This window comes from Ranitomeya imitator, chromosome 3, assembly GCF_032444005.1.
Source record: "Ranitomeya imitator isolate aRanImi1 chromosome 3, aRanImi1.pri, whole genome shotgun sequence".
Classification (NCBI taxonomy): domain Eukaryota; kingdom Metazoa; phylum Chordata; class Amphibia; order Anura; family Dendrobatidae; genus Ranitomeya; species Ranitomeya imitator.
The window spans coordinates 629,056,257-629,081,443 of record NC_091284.1 but is presented as its reverse complement, the minus strand read 5'-3'; the positions used below and the strand labels follow the sequence as shown (position 1 = coordinate 629,081,443).

At 44.3% G+C, this 25,187-nt stretch overlaps 1 pseudogene; it reads right to left on the bottom strand.

The window, feature by feature from the left end:
* Window positions 1-22,141: 22,141 nt before the first annotated feature.
* On the bottom strand, window positions 22,142-23,545 carry LOC138671704 (piwi-like protein 1 pseudogene; annotated as a pseudogene).
* Window positions 23,546-25,187: the final 1,642 nt, after the last annotated feature.

Sequence of the window (25,187 nt, the reverse complement as noted above, 5' to 3'; positions counted from 1 at the left end):
CTTTGAGTTGACGTACGTGTGGTGAGCCCTATATACTGTAAATAAGGTTGCAAGGACACGTAGCAAAATAAATGACATTACGAGTAGTACATGTAATATGTTTCCTAATCTCGTATGTCCTCCCTCCGGAAGAATTCCTAAATGTATCAGTGCAATCTATATTGGGACAGGCAACACACCGGCCACAAGGCACACATCCACACCTGGGACCCACCCCGTCAATAAACCTAGGGCCCTTGCCCACCTGATAGTGGCCCCTAACAAGGCACGCCGAATGACCACACTCGGAGTCCCCGGGAGGATATTTTTAAGGATTGGATCAGTTTGTAATATATGCCATGCTTTCCTAAGACATTGTTTCATGCGAGAGAATTGGGCATTATAATTAGTGACGAAATGTATTTTTTTTTAGATATTTTTCCGCCCATCACGGGCATACAATAAAGATTGGCGTGTCGAATATTTAGCCCTATGGTAGGCCCGTTTGATGGTACGTCTAGCATATCCCCTCTCATGAAACCTTTCACACAAATCTTTGGCTTTCACCTCAAAATCTTCATGGTTGGAACAGATCCTTCGTAATCGAAGGAACTGTCCGGTGGGCAGACGAGGCGTGAAGCAAACTGTTGGTAGAAGTCTCCTTCCTCTATATTGTAGTCTGTAACATATTGTTCCCATCCTTCCATACCATCACATCCAAAAGTTAATCTTATCTCTGTCACCTTGACATGGCATCAGCAGAGAGGCAGTGCTGGAGCAGTGGTGCATGAGCATAGCTGAGTTTCTTATTTTTAAGCTCTGCAAGCTTGAAGAATTAAAAAAAATGATTTCTTAGAAAACCTTATCTATTTCAGACTGTTACAGTGTTTACATCATTATGTTAACAGACTTACAATATAGTATGATGAACTGACTACAGAGTTTAAACTTCGCTGAAAACTAAGTAGCGGCAGCACTTATTCTAAACATTGACACCAATCTTTGAATTGATGATTGGTGGCAGCATTTTCACTAGATGGTGAATTTAACAATGGGAGCATTTACACTACACTAATTATGAAGCAAATGTAACAGTTAAACGAGATTGTGAACTAAGGCTAGTTGCACATTTGCGTCTATGTGTGCAGCGTATCATCCGCAACCGCAACCACATGCAAAAATGCTTGTAACTGCATGCTAATGCAGCATTTTTAATCCTCATCAGCTTACGCAAGATGGCAAAAAAATGCGGCGTTTGCATGTGTTTTTGCATGTGTTTGCACTTTTCATGCGCATGCGTTCGATAAGAAAATGCTTTTCCAGGAGAATTTCCTTGACACAAGCCACACCCGATGGCGTGTCTCATAAAAAATTTTTATGTATAGACCCTTGTACAGATGAAATCCTCATCTTTTGCTGCTGTATCCAGCATCAAGATGGATCTTTGCGTGGAGAGTTTCTATCGGAATCTTGTTTCTTGCCTTTGCATTTTAAACAAGAAAGGAAAAGACAAAGATGGAGAAGATGTCCTCGTCGATTTTGGCAACACCCCATTGTTGAAGTCCAAGAGAGCCGTGGAGCCTATCACTCCTTACAGAGTGAGCTCCGTGAAAATCCGGAAAAATATTTTCAGTACACAAGGATGTCTCAACAAAGCATCAGTGATTTGATGGTACGTGTACAAGGAGCCATCAGTAGGCAGGACACACAGCTATGTAGAGCAATTCCTGCTAGGGAACGATTGCCGGTGACCCTATGTTAGGGCTAGCGGAACGCACCGAGTAAATAGATGAAGTTATTGGTGCGTTCGCAGCCTGGGGTCCACTGTGCAGGAAGAACCTGCTGCTAGCAAATGGCAATATATGGCGGTATAAGCAAACTCTGTTACCTCACAGAGTTGCTGATATAGACACTGTGTCCTGTTAAGCTCACAGGAGTACACAGGTAACTGCTGAGCAGATAGCAGTCTGTGATCATGCAGTCAGGAAAGCACACAACCAACTCCTCACCGGAGGTGCCAGTATTCTAGGGGCTTATTTCAGCCAGGGCCCTGAGCACATGCATACATGACCACACTGGCGCAAAGCACATAACAAGATTAATACTAGCGCATGGCCGTGCGGTCATGCAAACCTTTTATAGCTGCAGCAACTTCAGGACCTTCCAAGAAGGACCAAAGGGAGGCTTCCACAGAACTTGAGCAGGTTCAGGACCTTCCTAGAGGACCAATGGGAGTTGCTGCAGTACATGAGCATGTGACCATTGATCTACAATGACAAATCTTACCCTGGGCATGCTCAGAAGAGGAAAAACAGGACTTAGTCCCAAAGACGTCTGTTCGCCGCTTACCAGTACTGGCTACAATGGCAGAACCTGGAAAGGCAACAGTAACCCTTTGCACAGTTTCAGGCTGAGCAAGACGCTGGGACCGACGTCTCCGCTGAGCAGGCTCCACTGTGGCAGGAGACGAATGAGAGACCACAGCAGAGATGGGTCGAGATTCCCCCTGTGCAGAGGCAGGAACTTGACCCCTAACATTCCCCCCCCACCTTAGGGCTCCCCCCCTGGACCTCGCCACGCTCAAAGGCAGTAATGAGCTGAGGAGACTGAATGTGCTCAGCAGGCTCCCAGGACCTGTCCTCATGACCATAACCCTTCCAGTCCACCAAATAAAATTTTTTGCCACGCACCACCTTGCACCCCAAAATATCGTTCACCTTGTAATCATCCGTAGACGAACCCAATGTCCCAGCAGATGACTCTGAAAACCGGGACATGTATACGGGCTTCAAGACGGACTAATGAAAGGTGTCGGTGATACCCAGGCATGGCAGAAGGGCCAAACGGTAGACCACTGGGTTAACCTGTTCAGGGACCTTGAAGGGGCCCAAGTAGCGAGGTGCAAGCTTAGTGGTGTTACAGGCGGAGAACCACACTAAGTCACCAGGAGCAAAGGTCGGAGCGGGGCACCAGTGTGCATCGGCGGAAGACCTCATTCTCTCCTTGGAGGCCTGAATGGCATCCTGAGTGCGGTCCCAAATGTCCCATGCCTCCACAGCCCAGTCTGCCACCCTGGAGTCAGTGGAAGACACGGGCATAGGCATAGGATCCCGCGGATGCTGACCGTAGTTAAAGAGGAATGGGGTCTGTCCAGTGGAGTTAGCTATGGCGTTCTTCAGTGCAAGCTCTGCCCACGATAGCAAGGATGCCCAGTCATCCTGCCTGGCTGAGGCAAAATGTTGCAGATATGTGACCAAGGTCTGGTTGGCCCTCTCTACCAACCCATTTGTTACGGGATGATATGCAGAGAGATTCAACTCAATGCTGAGAAGTCGACAAAGCTCTCTCGAGAACCAAAACGCAAACTTGGGACCCTGGTCACTTACAATTTTGTCCGGCATACCGTGTAGGCGGAAGATGTGTTTTATAAACAACGCTGCCAAGGCCCGTGCAGAAGGTAGCCGTGGAAGCGGCACCAAGTGCACCATTTTAGAAAAATGGTCGGTGATAACCCAAATGATGGTGCAGCCACGAGACTTGGGTAAGCTCACCACAATGTCCATCCCGACCATCTTCCAGGGCCTGTCTGCCACCGGCAAGGGATAAAGTAACCCAGCTGGCCGTTGTCGAGGATACTTATTTTTGGCGCTGGAGACACACGCCCGAATATAATTTCTGACGTCACAGACCGTATGCGGCCACCAGTATATCTTCGCCAGCAGCTCAGATGTCCTCTTTGTCCCAAAATGTCCACCCACCCTGGACGAATGAGTCCAAGATAGAACCTCTGGTCGCAAATTAGTACATACAAATGTCTTGCCCGGAGGCACTGACTCTAGCAAAACCGGAGCTACGGTTTTCAGGCTCTCAGAAGGGACAATAAGCCGAGGCTCCCCTTCCTCCACCTCAGAAGACACAACGGAGCGAGAGAGCGTCAGCATGAATGATCTTCTCCCCAGAGAGATAACGGAGGGTGAAGTGGAACTGGGAGAAGAACAAGAACCATCTGGCCTGACGAGAATTTAGCCGCTGGGCTGTTTGTAAGTACACCAAATTTTTGTGGTCAGTGAAGACTTGGAAAGCAAAGCAAGCCCCCTCCAAAAAATGTCTTTACTCAGAGAAGGCCAACTTCATTGCTAGCAACTCCCTGTCCCCAATGGAATAATTACTCTCCACTGGTGTGAAGGTCTTGGAGAAGAAGAAGCAAGGATGCTTCTGACCTTGAGCATCCTTTGGAAGAGGACTGCTCCAGCACCAACGGATGAGGCATCCACCTCCAATATAAACGGCTTATCAACATCGGGGCGATGCAGGATGTGAGCGCTAGCAAAATGAGACTTAGCAGAAGTGAAAGCCTCTGAGACCTCTTCAGACCACAATTTGGGATTTGCTCCCTTCTTGGTGAGGGCTACCAAGGGAGCTACCAAAGCTGAGAAGTGGGGAATGAACTGGTGACAGTAATTAATGAACCCCATAAAGCACTGCACTGCTTTAAGAGAATGGGGTTCTTGCCAGTCCATCACAGCCTGTAGTTTGGCAGGATCCATAGCCAATCCCTGGGCGGAGATGATATAGCCCAGGAAAGGTAAAGACTCCTGCTCTCCAACTTTTCGTAGAGGGAATTTGCCCGTAAGAGGTTGAAGACTCTGCAAACATCTTTCTGGTGGGCGTCAATATCTGGAGAGAAGATGAGAATATCATCCAGATAGACTACAACCAGAGTGGAGAGAGCATAACCTGGAAGATATCGTTAACAAAGTCTTGGAATGGCTGGGGCATTACAGAGCCTGAAGGGCATCACCAGATATTCATAGTGCCCATCCCTGGTATTAAAAGCTGTCTTCCATTCATCCCCCTCACGGATGCGAATCTGGTTATAAGCTCCCTGCAGATCTTATTTGGTAATTACCCTTGCTCCCCGTAGCCTATCTAAAAGCTCAGAAATCAGGGGCAACTGGTACTTATTAACGATGATGGCGTTAAGACCCCTGTAATTTATGCATGGACGTAATTCTCCATTCTTCTTCTGCATGAAGAAGAACCCCGCCCCTGCAGGTGACACTGACTTCCTAATGAACCCTCTTGCCAAATTCTCCTGGATGTATTGGCACACAGCTTCCGTTTCCGAGAGAGAGAGGGGATAGACCTGTCCCCGTGGAGGTTCTGCTCCAGGCATGAGATCAATAGGACAGTCATAGGGGCAGTGAGGCGGAAGGGTCTCTTCAGCCTTCTTGGAGAACACGTCTGCATAGGACCAATAGCACTTGGAAAGGAAGTAAGATCTGCGATTATCTCTGTAGTGGTAACCTGAATGCACTCCCACACACATCTGCCTTTACATGATTCACTCCAACCCAGTATCCTCCCAGAGGTCCACTCAATATGTGGGGAGTGGAAACGGAGCCAGGGTATTCCCAGTAGAATCTCGTCTATTCCCTCGGGAATGACAAGAAGGGAAATAATGTGAAAGGGATAGTCTGATGTGTGATTTATGAGGGCAGTGTCGACCCATTCACTACTCGAACAGTCACCTGTTTGGCGAGCATCACCAGAGGTATGGTGTGGCGGTGAGCAAAGGCAGAGAACATGAAATTCTCCTCTGCTCCAGAGTCCACACAAAGCTCGACTGTTAGAGTGGATGAGCCTAAAGTGATTGTCCCTTTAAAGGACAGCTTGGAGGAAAATGCTGCTGTGTCTAGTGAACCTCCTCCAATGGTTACTAGACATGATCGTTTCCCGACCACTGTGGACATTTATAAGCATAATGTCCTAACTGTTGGCAAATATTACAAACCACGGGTACTTGAGCATCCCAGGACTTAGGTCCCGCTCGAGAAACCTCCATGGCCTCATGGGAGTCGGATGCCAGAACGGAAGATTCTAGAGGTCTGACGAAGGTGGGATCCAACCGGAACCTCTGCCTACACTGGGTCCGCACTAACCTCCGCTCGTTAAAACGGAGGTTGATACGGGAAGATATTGTAATGAGCTCCTCCATTGTGGTGGGAATCTCCCTGGTGGCCAAGGCGTTCTTCACATGGTCTTTCCAGAACACCAGAATAAGGACTTTATCCGGCCACTCCAGCTCTGAGGCCAAAATCTGGAATTGGACAGCGAACTGGCTGACCATGGACGAACCCTGTGTTATTGCCAACAGTTGGAGTGCCGTATGGTGGGTGACATGAGGTCCTAGAAAGACCTATTTCAGAGAGTTCAGGAAGAGAGGAGCACTCTGCACCACACGATCATTGCGCTCCCACAGCAGTGTTGCCCACTCCAACGCCCTGCCCGACAGACTGTCGCCTGTTCCGTAGGAAAACGTGCAGCCAGAAGCTCTAGTTGTATGGAGCACTGACTCATGAATTCCCGACATTGTTTACTGTCAGCAGCAAACTTTTCAGGAAGCGGGAGACGGGATAAAGTCGGAGCAGGGGTGGCAGAGGACAAACTTGCTGCAGCCACACTAGCAGCCTGAACAGCAACTGCGGTAACATCCACAGCTGAAATTGTGCATTCTGGATCCACCAACTTACCCTCCAGCTGCTGGATGTACCGCTGTAGACGTTGATCGTATGCCATTTACTAGCCTGGCATGGCAAGATGAAATGGTTTAAGCCAGCAAAATGTTCCTCCTTCGCAGGAGTTTCTCATTTCACACACAGTTGTGTGATCCCTGCCTTACAAGTTCACTGCCGCGCTAGACCACATTGCAATACTTACGAAAATCCTTTCGGACTTGTGGCGTTATCCCAGTCATCCATCAGTGATTGGGCCACTTCATTCCACAGCCATCAAATCACCACAGCGTCTGAGTGCTGTTGATCTCTAGTGTCCCACAATAGAACTCACTCCTGCACCATTGTGATGAGGAGGTCATTGTCAATGGAAAGTTCTTCCTTCTGTCATGGGACCTAGAAATGAAAAAAAGACATTACCGTTGTAAAGATAAAACACTTAATACTAAAACATTCAAGAATAACCAGAAACAGTCAAGAATAACCAAAAACAGTCAAGATTACCTACACGCCATCTTGCCACCAGAACTTGGGCCTGAGTCTGCTGCTCCTGCTCATCTGCACTGGAATGGTTCTGTAAAGAAAATTCATGATTTTACCACATGTTTCACATTGACAGTCAATACTTACCAATCAGCAGCAAATGCACTCACATCAGTCTCCTGTCCACTCTGCGAGGTCTGCTCTGAACTGGAGAACATGATGAGGAATGCTGCAAGAGAGACAGAAGTAATTCAGACTGCATAGAGAAAAACACACAGGCAGACAGACATTAGCTAGTATACTCACATTTTGATAATTCAGAGTCTTCAAAGAAGACGCAATGGCTTCTTATCACTTCCAGAGTCTGTAGAGTCCTGGACTTCAGGTGCCCACACCCTCTTTTAAAAGCTTTCTGTGGGGGGTGGCTGAAACCAGTTTCTGGACATGTTTAATCTGAAATATGCATGCGTATGCAAACACAAGCATACGCATGTCATTGCGTACATATGCATTGCCATAGATTTTAATGCGTTGTTTTGACTCATTCCATCCACAAGCGTCCGCATGCGTATGGCTGCGCATATTTGACACCTCAAAAAATGCAACATGTTGCATTAGCAGCTCCCCGATGCACACCGCGAAATGACACATGCTTACGCATTCACAGGCGAAGGCATGCAAGCACATGTCCCTGCGTACCCCATGTTAAAGATATGTACGCAGGATGCATGTGGATGTATGCCGATGAAATGCTGGGCACACAGATGCAATTGTGAAACCAGCCTAACCACTGCTTGCAAGTGAACTAACCACTGCTTACATTAGACTATGGAATACACAACTGCAGAATTTATACTAGACTGGCGACTGAGTGACTGAGTTGTATTCAATATACTATGGACTGATCTTATGCAGATAATAGTGGTAGTTCACTAGGTTCAGGACTGAATAACTGCATAATTTACACTAGACTGTGAATGAACTGACAGCAAAGTTTAGAATAATTTGTGGAATGACCACACTATTGGGCAATAGGTGAGTGGGGATACCATATAAGCCAGCAACTATGCAGACATGACATGCATCACCTCCGCAATCCTTTTCTGCATCCAGGCCACATGCTTGATGATACTTTGGTGTGGTGTATCCTCTATTTCCCAAGTCTCCTTGCAGTATTCAAAAGTCCCCGAGGGTGTCTGTCATATAACAACTTAAATAAAGAAAAACCCATGGAGACCTGTGGAATTTCCATAATAAAAAGAGCAGATACGGGAGTAGGCAAACCCTGTCTCGGCCATGCTTTTCCCTGACCTTCTAGAGCATAATCTTAAGGGTTTTAATGAACCTCTCCACTAGGCCATCTATCTATGGATGGTACACCGATGTCACAATCCATGTTTGGATCTGTGGAAGATCTGGTTTCCCTCTGATTAAAACCTTTTTTTCCTTTCTGGTCATCGGGGGTTAATGCAGTTTTCCCCCCGGTGGCTGCTGGTGTTATTGCATTGCATTGAATTGCTGCTGGATCAGCTGATGTTGATGGTGACCACTCCCACCATCCTTCATAAGGTCACCTGATGCATCAGCTGACTGTTGGTTATACAGGTCCTTCTGGTGATCAACATGGATGGAGAAAGAGCTGGCTGAGTAATGTGGTTCTTCAGCTGATTTCTTATATGGTACCTTACTCTGCTTTGCAGTGCATTGCAGCAAAGAAAGCTAAGTGTGGTGTTATTGTTTCTTTGTCCCTTTGTTGTCTTTATCTTCCTCTGTGCTGTATTACTGCAGCGGTGGGACCAGTACTCTCACCTGCCAATTCCCTAGTTAGGGATAGGTGCAGGACAAGCGAGGGCTTAGTTATCCTGCTCGGCGACAGGTTGAAAAAACCTCTATAGGCATCTCAGGGAGATCAGGGCACATCCTTTGGAGAGTGCAGGAGGTGTCCATTTCCCCGTTCCCTATTGCAGGGTCCACCATTGTTAAAGTGTCCTCGGTGTTCCCTTGTGAGTTTCACTGCTTTGTGACCGACCACCCGTTGGGTCGTGTCACGCTTGGACAGTCACTTTGTGACAACTGATGTGCAGAGTTGCATAATCTGGAGGACCTAGCACAACTCCCACATCAAGTTCAAAATATTGACTAGCTCTTAGCTATACACCTGATGGAAGAGTTTCTCAGTGTTACCGCTTCTGGTCACTGTGTTGTGTAGTCCATAACTACCAGGATATTTTGGTGCCCCCTGGTGGACATAACCAGGGGTCTGACTAGATCCATAGCAATTACCTAAAATAGGACCTCTCTTATGGATAAAGAAACTCTGGGACTACAGAAGTGAGAGACTGGAGCAGCTACCTGGCAGGTGGGACAGGACTGTCAATAGTTAACAATCTCTCTGTGACATCCATGCCAGTAGAATCTCTGAAGGATCTGCTCTTGGATTTTATCTATGCCCAGATGCCCAACCAAGACATGAAAATGGGCCAGCGTTACAATCCTATGCCAATATGGCCCTGGTACTAACAGTTACTCTATCACCTCCCCCTCAGTTTAATAACCTTATATAGCAAGTCCTCATTTACCGTAAACTGTGGAAACTTGGTGTCAGCCACTGGCTCTTGAACAACTTAATTTAGAACATTAACATTATCAAATGCCCTTATTGATGTAAGGTCCTTCATTTGAGCAGTGCTAAAATTCCCCCCAGACACCCCTAACTCAGTAACATAGGCTTCATGGGTCACCGTCTCGTCCTTGTCGCTAGCAAGGACACACAGGGGGAATTTATCCACTTCCGACTGCAATGTGTATTTTTCATGGTCAAACTGTCTCCCAGAATAAGCTAATGTCCCATTCTATTATAACTGGATGTAGTAGGTATTTAACTACCTCAACTTCATGAGGCTCAGTGCCACAGTTCATCTCTATGGTTACTCTGCAACAGGAGATTCCTTGGCACCTCCGTGAATGCAGCGAATGCCCATAAGCTTTCCATTGATCACATGGAGGGGTAATGTGGCCCTTCCCAGGGTCATCGAACTCCCAGAGTCCAAGAGTCCAGACCCCAGTACTCCATTTATTGTCACGGGACATGAACATTGATAGTCTACATGGCAGGCCGGATAGGCTATTATACAAACTGAAACTCCCTAGGTTGTAGTCCATCTGTTCAGTGAATATAGGACAATGGATGGCTATTTTCCCATTACCGTGAGACCTCTAACGAATTAAGTCTTGGACTCTTCACTGTTCATAAGAAACTTAGCCCATAGTATGGCCGATTAACCCCTTTCAGCACATAATGTGCTGGAACATTTCTCCAAGTTCATTTCACTGAAGCTAAGATTCTCAGTGACACATATCTCAGCTTTAATATTTTACCAGTGACCCTCTCACATTAAATAGATAGATAGATAGATATCCATAGACATACATAATCAGTGTTTTGCATGTGTAGTGTACTGTACATGTATTAAGCTAATAAATAATTAAATGAAAAAAATTACGTGAGGTCCCCATTTTTGATAGCCAGCAAAGGTAAAGGAGACAGATGCTGGCTTATATTATCAGGCTGGGAAGTTCCATGGAAATTGGGCCCTTCCCAGCCTAAAAACATCAGCAAGCAGCCACGTCAGAATTGGCACATTCACTAGATTTTGGTGCTTTGCATGGCTCTTCCCGATTTCCTAGGGCATTGGAAATCGTGTAAATGGTATTGGAATTGATGACAGCTTTGATTTGTCAAAAATCTCAGCTTACATTAAGCCCTGGGGTTAGTAATAGAGAGGTGTCTATCAGACACCAGAGAACAAAAGAAGAATTCCAGCTCGACGAGGTAGTGAAAAGTAAAAACTTGGTACTTTATTCACTTCATGTTAGAAGCAGAGGATAAAACATCAGCACAATATAGATAAAAGCACTATCTACGAGTTTCAGGTGGCACAGCACCCTTAATCATGATATCTAGTGTATAGCCTGTTCCGTGCTTTTTATGTTAGCATCCGGTGAACACACCGGTGCAATAATCAGGTGGAGAAGTGATCTACTAGGAGTAAAAACACCTGATGGTAAATGTGAACCACCAATTGGCCACATGAGACAAAAAGTTCACGGAACAGGCATAGAGAGAAAGAAAAAAAAAAAAGAACCAAAAAAATACACATATATACTTTGGCTATACATAGAACGAGAATATGTGGAACACAACAAATCTAGTTAATCATATAGCATTAGTAATTTTATGCAAAGACAATGTCCGAGATTACATGAATACGCAAACTACATGATGGTGAATTTTTCTTGAGATGGAAAAAGGCAGAACTTGAACGAAATCCAGAGAGGAACACTTCATAGGATAATCCGCATGCATTCACCTTGATCAATATTAGGAGATGCCATCACATAAGGAAAAGGTGAACAAATTGCTCTAGATAATTTGACAAATCCAAAACCTGTAAAAGTATATATGTAAACACAAATATGATATAATAAATAAACAAAGTAACTAAATAAATAAATAACTGTAGGGAGCATATTGCGCATAAGCATAGCGTGGGCATAAGAATAATATGGCAATGTAGTATAGAAAAATAAAAAACAATAGGAAAATCTGCTTACTAGAGAATTCGCAGGCTCCAATATGTACATATAATAGCTCAGATACCCTACAGAAGCAATAGACAGGTAACTGCATAGGAAAGGTGAAAACCATAGAGGCTGTAACACTAATGAATGTTTAATAAGGTACGTCGCAAAAGTGACAAACTATGCAAGAGGAAAAAAAAAAAAAGGGGGGAGAGCTAAATGATCGTATGTACCGAATGACACAACGTCGTATATGAGCGAGCCGGCACGTGCACACATAGTGTGCCGATACAGAGAAGACATTAAAAAGAAATAAGGTACGTATAGGGAGTAATAGAACTAATAAAAAAGCATGATATCCCTTCTCTTGTTGAGGCCATTCGGTAGTCTAGTTCCCAATTTGAATATCCACCATGTTTCCCTGTTTCTCAGTGTTACCTCAATGTCCCCTCCTCTAAAAGGTCTGTGCGTTTTTTCAATTGCATAGACCTTGAGGGAATCAAGATTGGATTGATGGAAATTAATAAAATGTTGTGACACCTGAGATATGTTTCTATGGATATTAGCATTATCTATATCATAAATGTGCTCGCGTATTCTAGTTTTCAACGGGCGTATGGTGCTCCCAACGTATTTAAGATGACAAATCGTGCATTCCATTATGTAAACTACATTGTTGGTGTTACAATTAAGGAATGTTTTAATTTGGTATGTATTTTGATCATTCGCGTCCGTGAAATCGGAACGCTTCTGTGCAAATTTGCAGGTTTTACATACTGAGGCACCGCATTTATGGAAGCCCTTTATACTGAGCCAATTGGAAGGTTGTACATGGGGCATATTGAGGGAACTGGGGGAGAGGCTATTACCTAAGGATGGTGCTTTTCTAGATACGATTCTACATCCATGTTTAAGTACAGCAGCGATGTCAGGATCCTCTCTTAAAATAGTTAGATTATTTCTGATCAATTTGCTTATAGAAGCAAATTGATTGCTGTATTGGAAAACCAGAGTAATGGGATTGGTGGGAGATGCTGTTTTATTTTGTTGGGATTTAAACCGGGGTTTTTTGTCAACTATTTTTTCTGCCCTTTGTAGGCACCATTTACTATAACCTCTCTGTGTGAGTCTACCTTTAATGTCCTCAACTTCTTTAGCATAGTCCTCCTGGGTACTGCAATTGCGTTTTGCTCTGATCATTTCACCTACAGGTATACTTTTAATTGTATGTTTGGGATGATGACTATTAGCTCTTAAGATTGTATTCCCTGCTGTAATTTTTCTAAATGTGGTTGTGACTACAGGAGAGTTACTCACACCTTTAAGTTTTAGATCCAAAAACTCTATGCATGTGTGTTCCTGACGAGCAGTGAAACTAAGGTTGAAGGGATTGTTGTTAAAGTATTCAATTAGTTTGTGCACGGTAGATACATCGGAATTCCAAATCAATATGATATCATCGATATATCTACCGTACCAAAATATGTAATCCCTAAATGGATTCTCAACATTGTAAATATAAGACTCCTCCCACCAACTCATAACCAAATTGGCAAGAGAAGGTGAGTACTTGGCCCCCATTGAAACACCACTAATTTGCATGTAATAGATTTGATTAAAGCAAAAAAAATTTGTAGTGATAAGGAATTGAGTAACTTCCATTACATAAGATTGAAGATCTGAGGGAAAATCACTATATTTTTCCATGTGAAATTTCAATGCATAGAGTGCTATCTCAGGTGGTATAGACGTGTATAATGAAACAACGTCTGAAGTGATCCAAGAGAAGTCAGTCTGCCATGTGAGATCTCTCATAACATTAAGTACATCTGTACTATCACTGAGATAGCCAGGTGTTCTCCGGACGAGAGGCTGAAGGAGCTGGTCGAGCCGCTCCCCCAGTCTCTCACCCAGAGACCCAATACCTGAGACAATCGGTCTCATAGGTGGAGGAAATACATTTTTGTGCGTTTTAGGCAAAGCGTATAGTACTGGGGTAATAGGAGTCGCAACCTTGAGGTAATCACTTTCTTTTTTGTTGAAAAAACCCAGACTAAAGCCCTCATCAATAATTCCAAAGATTTTATCCCTGATAGATGGAGTGGGATTGGCAGATAAACATTTGTATACAGCGGAATCGGATAACATTTTGTCAACCCAAGCTATATAGTTATTTTTATCCATAACTACAACGGAGCCGCCTTTATCGGCGTTTTTAATGACAAGATTATCATTGTCACGTAATTCTCGTAATGCCCGTTGCAGTTTAGGTTTAAGATTACTATTATGTAAGCGTGCATCAGAGGTAGTCTCAGAGAGAAGCCTCAGCTGTGTTTCCATGACAGTTTGGAACCTGTCCATCACAGATCTGCGTGCTTGTATAGGATAGTAATGGGGATTAGATACCTTGATGCGATTCCTGAGAGGATTAGAGCTGTCCCCTGATGGGGATCATAGACACCCTTGCCTAAAAATTTACTGGCTGTAGCAGAAAGGAACACGTTAACCCTGGTGATCTAGTGGCAGAGAATGATGAAACGTTGCTAAAGGCCTCATTAAAAACTATACCAAATGTAAAGGAGCGGGTCTCCTAGACTTGTAATGCCCATACACTAAGTGCATGGGCTGACGAACATTTCCCCATTTGGGTACATTTTAAAAAAATATTTTATGGGGATCATAGACACCCTTGCCCAAAATTGACTGGCTGCAGCAGAAAGGGACATTTTCACCCTGGTGATCTAGTGGTGTAGAATGATGAGACGTTGAGGAAGGCTTAATTAAAAACTAGGCCCAATTTAAAGGAGCGGGTCTCCTAGACTTGTAATGCCCATACACTAAGTGTGTGGGCTCACAAACATTTCCCCCTGGAGGAGTAAAGTTTTTTTGGTTTAAAATTATTAACAGGCATCATGGAAACAAACTTGCACTAAAAATGAGTGACTTTTTCATCACGGAATATGTTCACCCTGGTGTTCGTAAGGTTGTGGATGATAAGGACCATGTGTGGTTTTGAAGAGGTGCATGAGAATACACCTCCACAAAAAAGACAATGTATTTGAGGTTATGTTTCACTGCTTTCATTCGGTGATGTACAGAAGTCTTTCCCAATCCAGCTTTTTTTAATTTTTATAAGTGTCAGCCTGTCAGCATTTTCAGTTGACAGGCATATGAGCTTATCTGTTATAAGTCCACCAGCGGCACTAAAAACCCGCTCTGACAGAACACTAGCAGCAGGGCAGGCCAGGACCTCCAAGCCATAGAGAGCCAATTCATGCCACGTGTCCAGCTTGGGTACCCAATAATTAAAAAGGCACAGAGGAATCATGGAGGACGTTTGTACGATCAGCAAGGTACTCCCTCAGCATCTTCCAAAACATTGCACTTCTTGTGACAGCACCCCTTGCCTCTGTGGTGGCATGATGGGAGGGTCTGAGAAAACTGTCCTAGAACTTTGCCATTGTTCCCCTGCCTGAGCTGGGTTGTACTTTGTGTCATTGAAAATTTTATAAATCAAGGTTCACAGGAAATGCAGCGCAACATAATGTCAGCCATGCGTGCCACTGGGACAAGGACGTGGACGGGCTTGATGATGATGCTGGTTGAGTGTGGGCAACAGCAGGTGCAGGGCACAAGGCATCTTCACATGCACTGTGGACTGGGGATTGGCTTCTCCTAGTGATGAGTGAGCACTAAAATGCTCGGGTGCGCGTTGCTCGGGTCAAACAAATTGGAATACTCATGTACCTGACCCGAGCAACGAGCCCAATGTAAGTCTATCGAAAACCCGTGTATTTTTACTGTGATCCCCTGGGGGTCCTTTTAAGGTCTAAAAACTTCTGAAAATGATGAAAACACAGCTCAAATGACATGGGAACATCATGGGGATCACCCTTGGAAGCATTTCTGACTCCTAGGTCACAGCTGTAAGCAATGTTGCTAAAGTTTCACGCCTTTTTACAGGTGCACCCAAAAACAAACAAAAACGAAACCAAAATGTATTTGGCTGAGAAATATGTTAAGGCATATCTTTTCCAGGCTAATGACTTGTATATAAGGCAAAATAATTAACCCCAGACAAAAATGTTCCACCACCACTTGGACTATGTTCACAAGCAATGTTTTTGATGCGTTTTTCAACTTTAACATTGCTTTCAACCAATACACATGCATTCTCTGGGAAATGTCATCGTAACATTTAACAACCCTAGCTGGCCATGTGGTGTGTGACAAATAAGCAGACACATCTTGTTTAATTTCTGAAGGAGGGACACTTAAAGTCACAAAGCCAATTTTTAGAGTGGCATCAGGCGGCATTAATATTCTTAAAGGGCAATTATTAAACAGTGGGTCTCCTATGCTGTTATTGCCTATGAAGTGAGTGGCTGGGCTGCCAACAATTACAATGCACCCCAATACCCCTTTCATGATAGGTACAGGATGGCTTCCTGACAAAATGTTGCATTGAATGCAAAGCCTGCCCTGCTATCAAATTATATGCACCCAATAAGCCTTTGAACCCAGGTATGGATGGCCACAGGATAACCAACTTCACATTCTTCAGTTTGTCCTGCCATACTGTTTCCTTATGCATTGAATGCAAGGGCGACCTTGACCCAAAGATGCAAGCACCTCAATCCCCCATTGGAGGAGGGCCTAATAAAAAAAAACTGTCCCATTACAAAGGAGAGGGTCTCCTAGACTCATAATGCCCATACACTTAGTGCATGGGCTAACAAACATTTCCCCATGGGGGTTAAATTTTTAAAAAATATACTATGGGCATCACAGATACCCTTGCCAAAAAATTGACTATCTGTAGCACCAAACACGTGAACCCTGGTGATCTTGTGGTGGAAAATGATGAGAGGTGGAGGAAGTCCTCATTAGAAACTAGGCCCAATTTAAAGGAGCGGGTCTCCTAGACTTGTAATGCCCATACACGCAATGCATGGGCTAACAACCACTTCCCCAAGGGGAATACATTTTTTAAAAATATACTATGGACATCATAGACACCCTTGCCAAAAAAATGGGCAGCCTGTAGCGGCACAGAAGATGTTAAGCCTGGTGATCTAGTGGTGGAGGAGGCATTGCTGAAGGCCTCATTAAAAACTAGGCCCAATGTAAAGCAGTGGGTCTCCTAGACTTGTAATGCCCATACACGCAGTGCATGGGCTGACAAAATTTTCCCCAAGGGGGTACATTTTAAAAAACTATACTATGGGCATCATAGACAACCTTGCCAAAAATGGACAGCCTGTAGCAGCACAGAAGAAGTTAAGCCTCGTGATCTAATGGTGGAGAATGAGGAGACATAAAGATAAACCATAATGAAATCAAACACATAAATTAAAAATGTGAATCCACCGATGAAAGTAAATAACAAAAGGAAGGGGCGAGCACAGTTTCATAGATTTGAAGCCAGAATGAGTCCAACTAGATATGTTTGTCCCTAGCAACAGCTCAGAGACAGGGCAATAAACAAAAATATAATATAAAAGTCTTTGAATTATTTTCTATTGTAGAGGTATACACTACCTCATTAGAGGACTGTCCAGAGATAGGGAAAATGGAAGATATAAGAATAAATGGGAATAAGAGATATACATTTCTTATTTATGACATTTCCCCTGTGGGAGAAACATTTGTTTTGGTTTCCAATTAGTAACGGGTATCATAGAAACACCCTTGCACAAAAAAATTGTGACTTTGACATCACGTAATCCATTCACCCTGGTGTTCTGCTGGTTGTGGATGATGAGGATCAGGAGGAGGATAACAACAAACAGACCAAATCAGGAAGCGTATACTAATGTCTGGTTGTGAAGAGGTGCATGAGAATACACCTCCACAAAAAAGACAATGTATTAGAGGTTATGTTTCGCTGTTTTCATTTCGTGGTGTACAGAAGTCTTTCCCAATCCAGCACTTGTTCATTTTTATGAGTCAGCCTGTCAGCATTTTCAGTTGACAGGTGGATGCGCTTATCTGTTATAATTCCACTTGCGGCACTAAAAACTGCTCGGACAGAACGCTAGCAGCAGGGCAGGCCAGGACCTCCAAGGCATAGAGAGCCAGTTCATGCCTCATGTCCAGCTTGGATACCCAATAATTAAAAGGCACAGAGGAATCATGGAGGATGTTTGTACGATCAGACGGTATGACAGCTGTGCTTGTAGTATCATCTATAGAGCATGAAAGTAGCTCCTGTTCTTCCTCCTCCTCATTGCCTACCCATCCACATTAGGAAGACATGAGGCAGGGCTGAATGTAATCCCCCTGTATGGTTCCTTGATCCATGTCCTCATTCTCTGCCTGCAATGCATCATCTTTAATTGTGAGCAGAGAGGTTTTCAGAATGTAGAGAAGTGGGATGGTGACACTAATTATGTCATCATCACCGCTCACTATCTTGGTGCAGTCCTCAAAGTTTTTTAGGATGGTACATATGTCTGACATCCATGCCCACTCCTGAGGTGTTATGTGTGGAGTCTGAACTGAATATTGACAGCCTTGTTAATGTTGGCAGTCAACAACTGTCCTCTTCTGCTCACAAATCCTTTCCAACATATGCAGCATAAAGTTCCAGTGCATGGGGACATCGCACACCAGTCGGAGAGCTGTAAGCTGCAAACGCTGCTGCAGCACGGCAAGGGCAGCTGAAGCTGTAGCTGACTTTCTAATATGCGCAGACAGTATACTTTCACTAGCAGATCCGGCAGCTCCGGGTAGCTTTCCAGAAAATGTTGAACCACGAGGTTAAGCACATGGACAAAGCAAGGTAAGAGTGTGAGCTCACCTTGCCTATGAGCTGCCACCAGGTCCCGACCATTGTCACACAGAACCATGCCTGGCTGTAGGTTCAGTGGTGTCATCCAAATATCTGACTGTTCTTTCAGCGCTGTCCACAACTCTTCTGCATTGTGCGGTTTGTCACCTATGCAGATTAGCTTCAGCACAGCCTGTTGCTGCTTGGCTGAGGCAGTGCTGCAGGGCTTCCAGCTTCTGACTGATGAGTTGATTTCAGAGATGCAGGCTGAAGAGGAGGAGGAGGAAGAGGTGCAGGAGCTGTAGACTATGGGGGCAACCCTGATTGCCGTAGTGCCCGCAATCCTCAGTGTGGGGAGGATGTGTTCCATCCCAAGGTCCAACTGGGTCCCGGCTTTCACTACATTAACCCAGTGTGCTGTCAGTGAGATGTACCGTCCCTGGCCACAAGCACTTGTCCCCATGTCCATGGTTAGGTGGACTTTCCCAGTAACAGAATTGTTGAGGGCACGGGTAAGGTTGTGGGACACATGCTGGTGAATACCCATATGGCACACCAGGAGAAAGAGTGGTGATTGGGGACCGAGTTCCTTGGGACGGCCGCCGCTATCAGGTTGCGGAAAGCTTCTATCTCAACAAGCCTAAAAGGCAACATTTTGAGTGCAAGCAGAAGAGAACTGTTAGAAATTAGGACTGTGGCCTGTGGGGCATTGGCTGGGTATTTCCACTTGCGTTCCAATGACTGGGGTATAGACAACTGAATACTGTGCTGGGTCAAGGATGTGGATGGGCTTGATGATGGTGCTGCTTGACTGTGGGCAACAACAAGAGCAGGGCTACAGGCATCTTCACATGCACAGTGAACGGCAAAACATGCAAAAAAGTGGAAAAAGCAGTCGTGTCACCTGCAGACAGTGTTCCTGGAACATGGCATTCAGCCCATAAAGTCGGGTGCTTTGCTGCCATGTGCCTGATCATGCTGATGGTGGTCAGGCTGGTAGTTTGCTACCCTTGCTGATGCCGGCTTGGCATGTCCTGCAAATGGCATGTTTGGGGTTATCGTGAGACTCTTTAAAAAATAACCAGACTCGGGAAGATCTAACAGGAATGACAACTTCCCTCATCTTGGTGTTATGGGGAACGGATGCACACCTTCTTTCTGAGCCTACCACACTGCATCTTCCTGCCTGTTGAGGTGCTATGCCTCCTTCCCCATGTGTGCTGCTGTCCTCGCTCTGCATGTCCTCCTGCCAGGTTGGGTCAGTTACTATGTCATCCACCACCTCGTCTTCCACATCCGCACCCTGCTCCTCCTCCTGACTTTCTGGCAAATGCGTCTCATCATCGTCCACCTCTTGTGACAGTTTCACACCATCACCTTTGTGTGTCCATGGCTTTTCAAATCTTTGGGTATCATTACATGCAATCTCATATGGCCCAACTTCAAGTTGACCGGCCGAGAGTTGGAATCCTTAAAGGCAAAACTGAACAGCACCTCGGAGTGTCCAAGTGTGGGCAGGAGGATCAGGGTAAGTTATATGCGGCCCACACTCATGGTTACTCAGATTTGACCGCGTGGAAGACGTGGTGGTGGCTAAGTGACTGGAAGCATTATCTGCTATCAATCCAACAACCATTTCACACTGCTCTTGCTTCAATAGTGGTGAGCTGCGGTCCCCTAGACAATCGGACCGGTAGGTCGAACGAGAAGATGTGGGTCTTTGTTGTTGACCAATTTCAGCTTGGCCATGGCCTCGTCCTCTGCATGCACCATCAGCATCAAATCCACTTCCCTGTCCCTTGCCTTGTCCATTTTAAAGGGACTACAGAAATCTTTTAAAAGTTCAATACAAATGGATTAATTTTGAGAAAACCTATATGTGATCAGTATGCCTGAAAAGCAAGTATTTGGAGACCACATTTAGACCAGGTGTCTGACGGAGATAACAGACTGTTTCAATGTGTGGCTTTTTTGAACCACCCAATACTGTATAGACCAAGGATAGCAGACCAAAAAGTTGAATGTATGCCTGCAAAGACAGGATTTGGACACCACAGATACACCGGGCATCTAGTGGAGATAACAAACTGGCTTTTTAAAAAAAAAAAATTACCACAAAATGCTGTATAGACCAAGGCTAGCAGACAAAAAAATGCAATGTATGCTTGGAAAGCGAGAATTTGGACACCACAGATATACCGTGCATCTGACGGAGGTAACAGACTGATTCAATATATGGCCTGTTTTTTTGAACCATAAAATACTGTATAGACCTAGGCTAGCCGACCAAAAATGCATTGTATGCCTGCAAAGTGAGGATTTTGACACCACAGATGCACCGTGCATCTGACGGAGGTAACAGACTGTTTCAATATGGTGGCCTGTTTTTCAAAAAAACTATTTGAAACAACAAAATACTGTATAGACCCAGGCTAGTAAACAAAAAAATGCAATGTATGCCTGCAAACTGAGGATTTTGACACCACAGATACACCGGGCGTCTGACGGAGATAACAGACTATTTCTATATGTGGCCTGTTTTTTGCTTTAAAATTTTTTTTATCACAAAATACCTTGTAGACCAAGGCTAGCAGACCAAAAATGCAATGTATATCTGCAAAGCGAAGATTTAGATATCACAGATACACTGGGTGTCTGACGGAGGTAACAGACTGTTTCAATATGTGGCCTGTTTTTTTTTTATTATTATTTAAACCACAAAATACTGTATAACAGACAGGCCACATATTGAAACAGTCTGATATGTCCGACAGATGCCTGGTGTATCTGTGGTTTCAAAATCCTCACTTTGCAGGCATACATTGCATTTTTTTGTTTGCAAGCCTTGGTCTACTCAGTATTTTGTGGTTAAAAAAAAAACCAGGCCACATATTGAAACAGTTTTTTTTTTTAAACCACAAAATACTGTAAAGACCAAGGCTAGCAGACAAAAAAATGCAATGTATGCCTGAAAAGGAAATATATACGACTTTAACCTTCGTCAGGCTGCATAATTTTACAACGTTAACAGGCTGCAGAGGTACAATTGTACCTTCATATATATTTTATAATAATAATAATAATAATAATAATTTTATTTATATAGCGCCAACATATTCCGCAGCGCTTTACAAATTATAGAGGGGACTTGTACAGACAATAGACATTACAGCATAACAGAAATACAGTTCAAAACAGATACCAGGAGGAGTGAGGGCCCTGCTCGCAAGCTTACAAACTATGGGGAATTTGGCCAATATATTCTGGACTAAAACTGCAGAGATGTCACAAAATGTCAGCCCTCTACGGCTTTTAGAAAAAAAAGTTATTGCAATTTTAAAAAGGAATAGTTACAATTGTACCTACTCAGCCGGACGAAGGTTAAAAAATGATACGGTATTACAGTCATTGGCTGGCCGCACAGCATCATCAGGATTATAAGAGACCTGGCGCCGCCCTGCTCACTGCATTCTGCTCCGGACTCAGCTAGTGTAGGGAGAGCTGCTGCTGAGATAGGGTCAGATTCTTACTTTTATTAGTTAGTGTGGGTCTAGTAGTATCATGTCAGGCTGAGGCCTGGTGTATCTGTGTTGGAAAAATCGTAGTTTCTTAGGCATACCTAGCATAGCTCTGTGTGCTAGTCTTGTTCTCCTCTTTTTTTTTTAAATTCACCAAAAACCCACAAAATATTTTATAGAGTCTGCTATGTGAGGCTGAGGCCTGGTGTATCTGTGGTGGAAAAATCGTAGCTTCGCAGGCATAAGTTGCATAGTTCTGTCTGCTAGCCTTGTTCAAAACTTTTTTTGTTTTTTCAAAAATTCACCAAAACCCCAAAATAGTCCTCGACTTCAACCATCACCGCCCTGTTCATCTTGATGCACATTTGCTGAGTGATCTTGAACATGTTCTGCAGAAGAGCGTTCACCCCATTCTAATTTCTGAGGGTGTAAAAGAGCAGCAAATTATTCATATCTCGGGTGCTGATCAGGACGGGACCTCAGCTCTCGCAACCAATCAGCAAACTGTGGATTATATTCAGCAGATTTGTCTTTTTGCAGGATTTTTTTCCAGAGTTGTGAATCTCCCTTCGAACTGTAGGAGTTCGTTATTGAAATTCAGCCCCCAGTCACATAGCTCTTTCTGAACGTTTTCATCTTTGTGTATGTAGTTCATGAACTTCCCAACTTTCTGCTCCCTCTGTTCTGGTGGTAAGCAGATGTGAACGGCCATGTCTTTCATGATGTTGAAGTCGTTTTACATTCTGTCGGTCAGACCTGTTAGGTTAAAGAACTCTGGCACCAGTATGATGGTTCCGTCTGTGGCTCCGGGCTTGGGCCTCCTAGCGGCTGGATCATGTCTAGCACTTATTCATTGTTTTGGTTCTTATAGTAGTCCACAAAAATGATGTCGCTTCTGTCTGCCTTCTTGAAGGTGGACGCTGTAGTCATGTTCCTGGTGCTCTCATCTATACGGTAGGTTTTAGTGTTGTACTTGGTGAGGACGATCTGTCCGATCATCTCCTTGCAGCAGGCGTCCTGGAACCTCTGAGGGCCACACGAGGAGTAGAGGCTGCTCATGATGACATGCATAGTCTCCTTCCTGAGGACTTTTGGTTGCCATCAATGCTCAACATGATGCAGGACTCGTACTGGAGAATGGAGGAGGAAAACCCCGGGCAGATAGCGAGTCGGTGGGCTCTGACTTCGGTGGCGTCGCTCGGGTTGTAATAGTTGCGTCTTATCTGCTTCATATCCATAATCTCCAGGAGTCTTCAGAAAATGATGTTATAGAAATGGAAGCAGGTGGGTGGAAGCTCGTTGGTCAGGGTGATTGTTATCCGCATGTTCTCTCCATGTCGAGTTTGGCTGAACACCTCGGTGACCTTACTCTTTTTGGTAAAAACAACATGGTTCCATCAAACGCCTGCTCCTTCCCAATGGTTTCTTCATGCTGGTACAGAAGGCCCACTGTGGGGTTGAAGTCGCCATGACACTGGTACAGGGCCCACTGTGGTCGGGACTCCAGCTTGATATGGTAGGTCACAAGAGCAATCTTGGTTCCAGAGGTGCCAGCTTTCGATAGTCTGCCAGGTGTTCACCCCGATATCATGGAAGTCACGCCTATGGTCTCCCTGTTCCCCTATAGACACTTCAGCAAGTCCAGCTGACACCTGCAGAACCTCGGGCGATGGTCCCTCTGCTGCTGCTGCCGGCATACCTCTCTGGCACCCTCTTCTGGCGAGCAAAGGCTCAGGCGCTGGCTACTGAGATCTGACTGCTGGCCGGTGTCCTTGGGGCTGCTGTACCTGTCTAGGTTGTATTTGAGGGGCCTGCTCCTGCACACTAGCTCGGCCACAGGCCCGGGATCTTGCTCATCCGCTCATCTTGTACTTTGTACACAAACCATGCACTAGTGTGTATTGTGCCTAGTTTTTAATGAGGCCTTCATCAATGTTTCCTCATTCTCCACCACTAGATCTCCATGGTGAACATGTTGTATGCCACTACAGCCATTCAATTTTTGGGCAAGGGGGTCTAAGATACCCATAAATAGTTTTTTAAAACTGTATCCCCCATGGGGAAATGTTTGTCAGCCCATGCACTTAGTGTGTGGGCATTACAAGTCAAGGAGACACGCATCTTTACATTTGGCCTAATTTTTAATAAGGCCTTCATCAATGTTTCCTCATTCCCCACCACTAGATCACCAGGTTTAACGTGTTCTGTGCTGATACACCAGTGCAATTTTTTGGCAAAAGTGTCTATAAGACGGCCGTTACCATTTTGAAACCAAAAGAAATGTTACTCCCGCAGAGGAAATCTTCATAAAAAGGAGATGTACGTATCTTCTTCCCATTTATTATTATATTTTCCATTTTTCATAGCTCTGGACAGTTCTCTAATGAGGCAGTGTATACCTCTACAATAGAAAATTATTCAAAGACTTTTTTATTATATGTTTATTCATAGCCCTGCCTGAGCTGTTGCTAGGGACAAACATATCTCGTTGGACACATTCTGGCTTCATATTTATAAACCTGTGTTCACCCCTTCCTTTTTTTATTTTCTTTCATAGATGAAGTCACATTTTTTATTCAATTCTTTTATTTCAGTATAATTTATCTTATATTTCCTCATCTCCAACACTAGATCACCAGGGTTAATTGGTTTTGTGCTGCTGCAGCCAGTCCAATTTTTGCCAAGCGTGTCTATGATGGCCATAAAAGATTTTTTAAAAATTTAACCCCCATGGAGAAATGTTTGTCAGCCCATGTACTTACTGTATGGGCATTACAAGTCTAGGAGACACTCTACTTAAAATTGGGCCTAGTTTTTAAGAATGCCTTCCTCAAGATATCATTATTTGCCACCACTAGATCACCATGGTTAATGGGTTTTGTGCTGCTACAGTAAGTCCAAGTTTTGGAAAGGTTGTCTATGATGCCCATAAAATATTTGAAAAAAGGTATCCCCCATGGGGAAATGTTTGGACAATTTTAGTACTCCAAATGTTTTATTTTAATGTCATAGCCTACTTATGGACACATTTTTGGTGGGCCAAAAAAAAAACAAGAAAACATTCTGATCACTCTGTTATCTCCGTCAGATGCACGGTGTATCTGTGGTGTCCAAATACTTCCTTTGCAGGGATACATTGCATTTTTGGTCTGCTAGACTGCTACCCTTGGTGCATACAGTATTTTGTGGTTTTCAAAAATGTAAAAAAATACCTTCCACATATTGGAACAGTCTGTTATCTCAGTCACACGTCCGGCCTATCAGTGGTCTTCAAATCTTGTCTTTTCAGACACACATTCCATTTTTTGGTCTGATACCCTTGGTTGGTGTATACAGTAT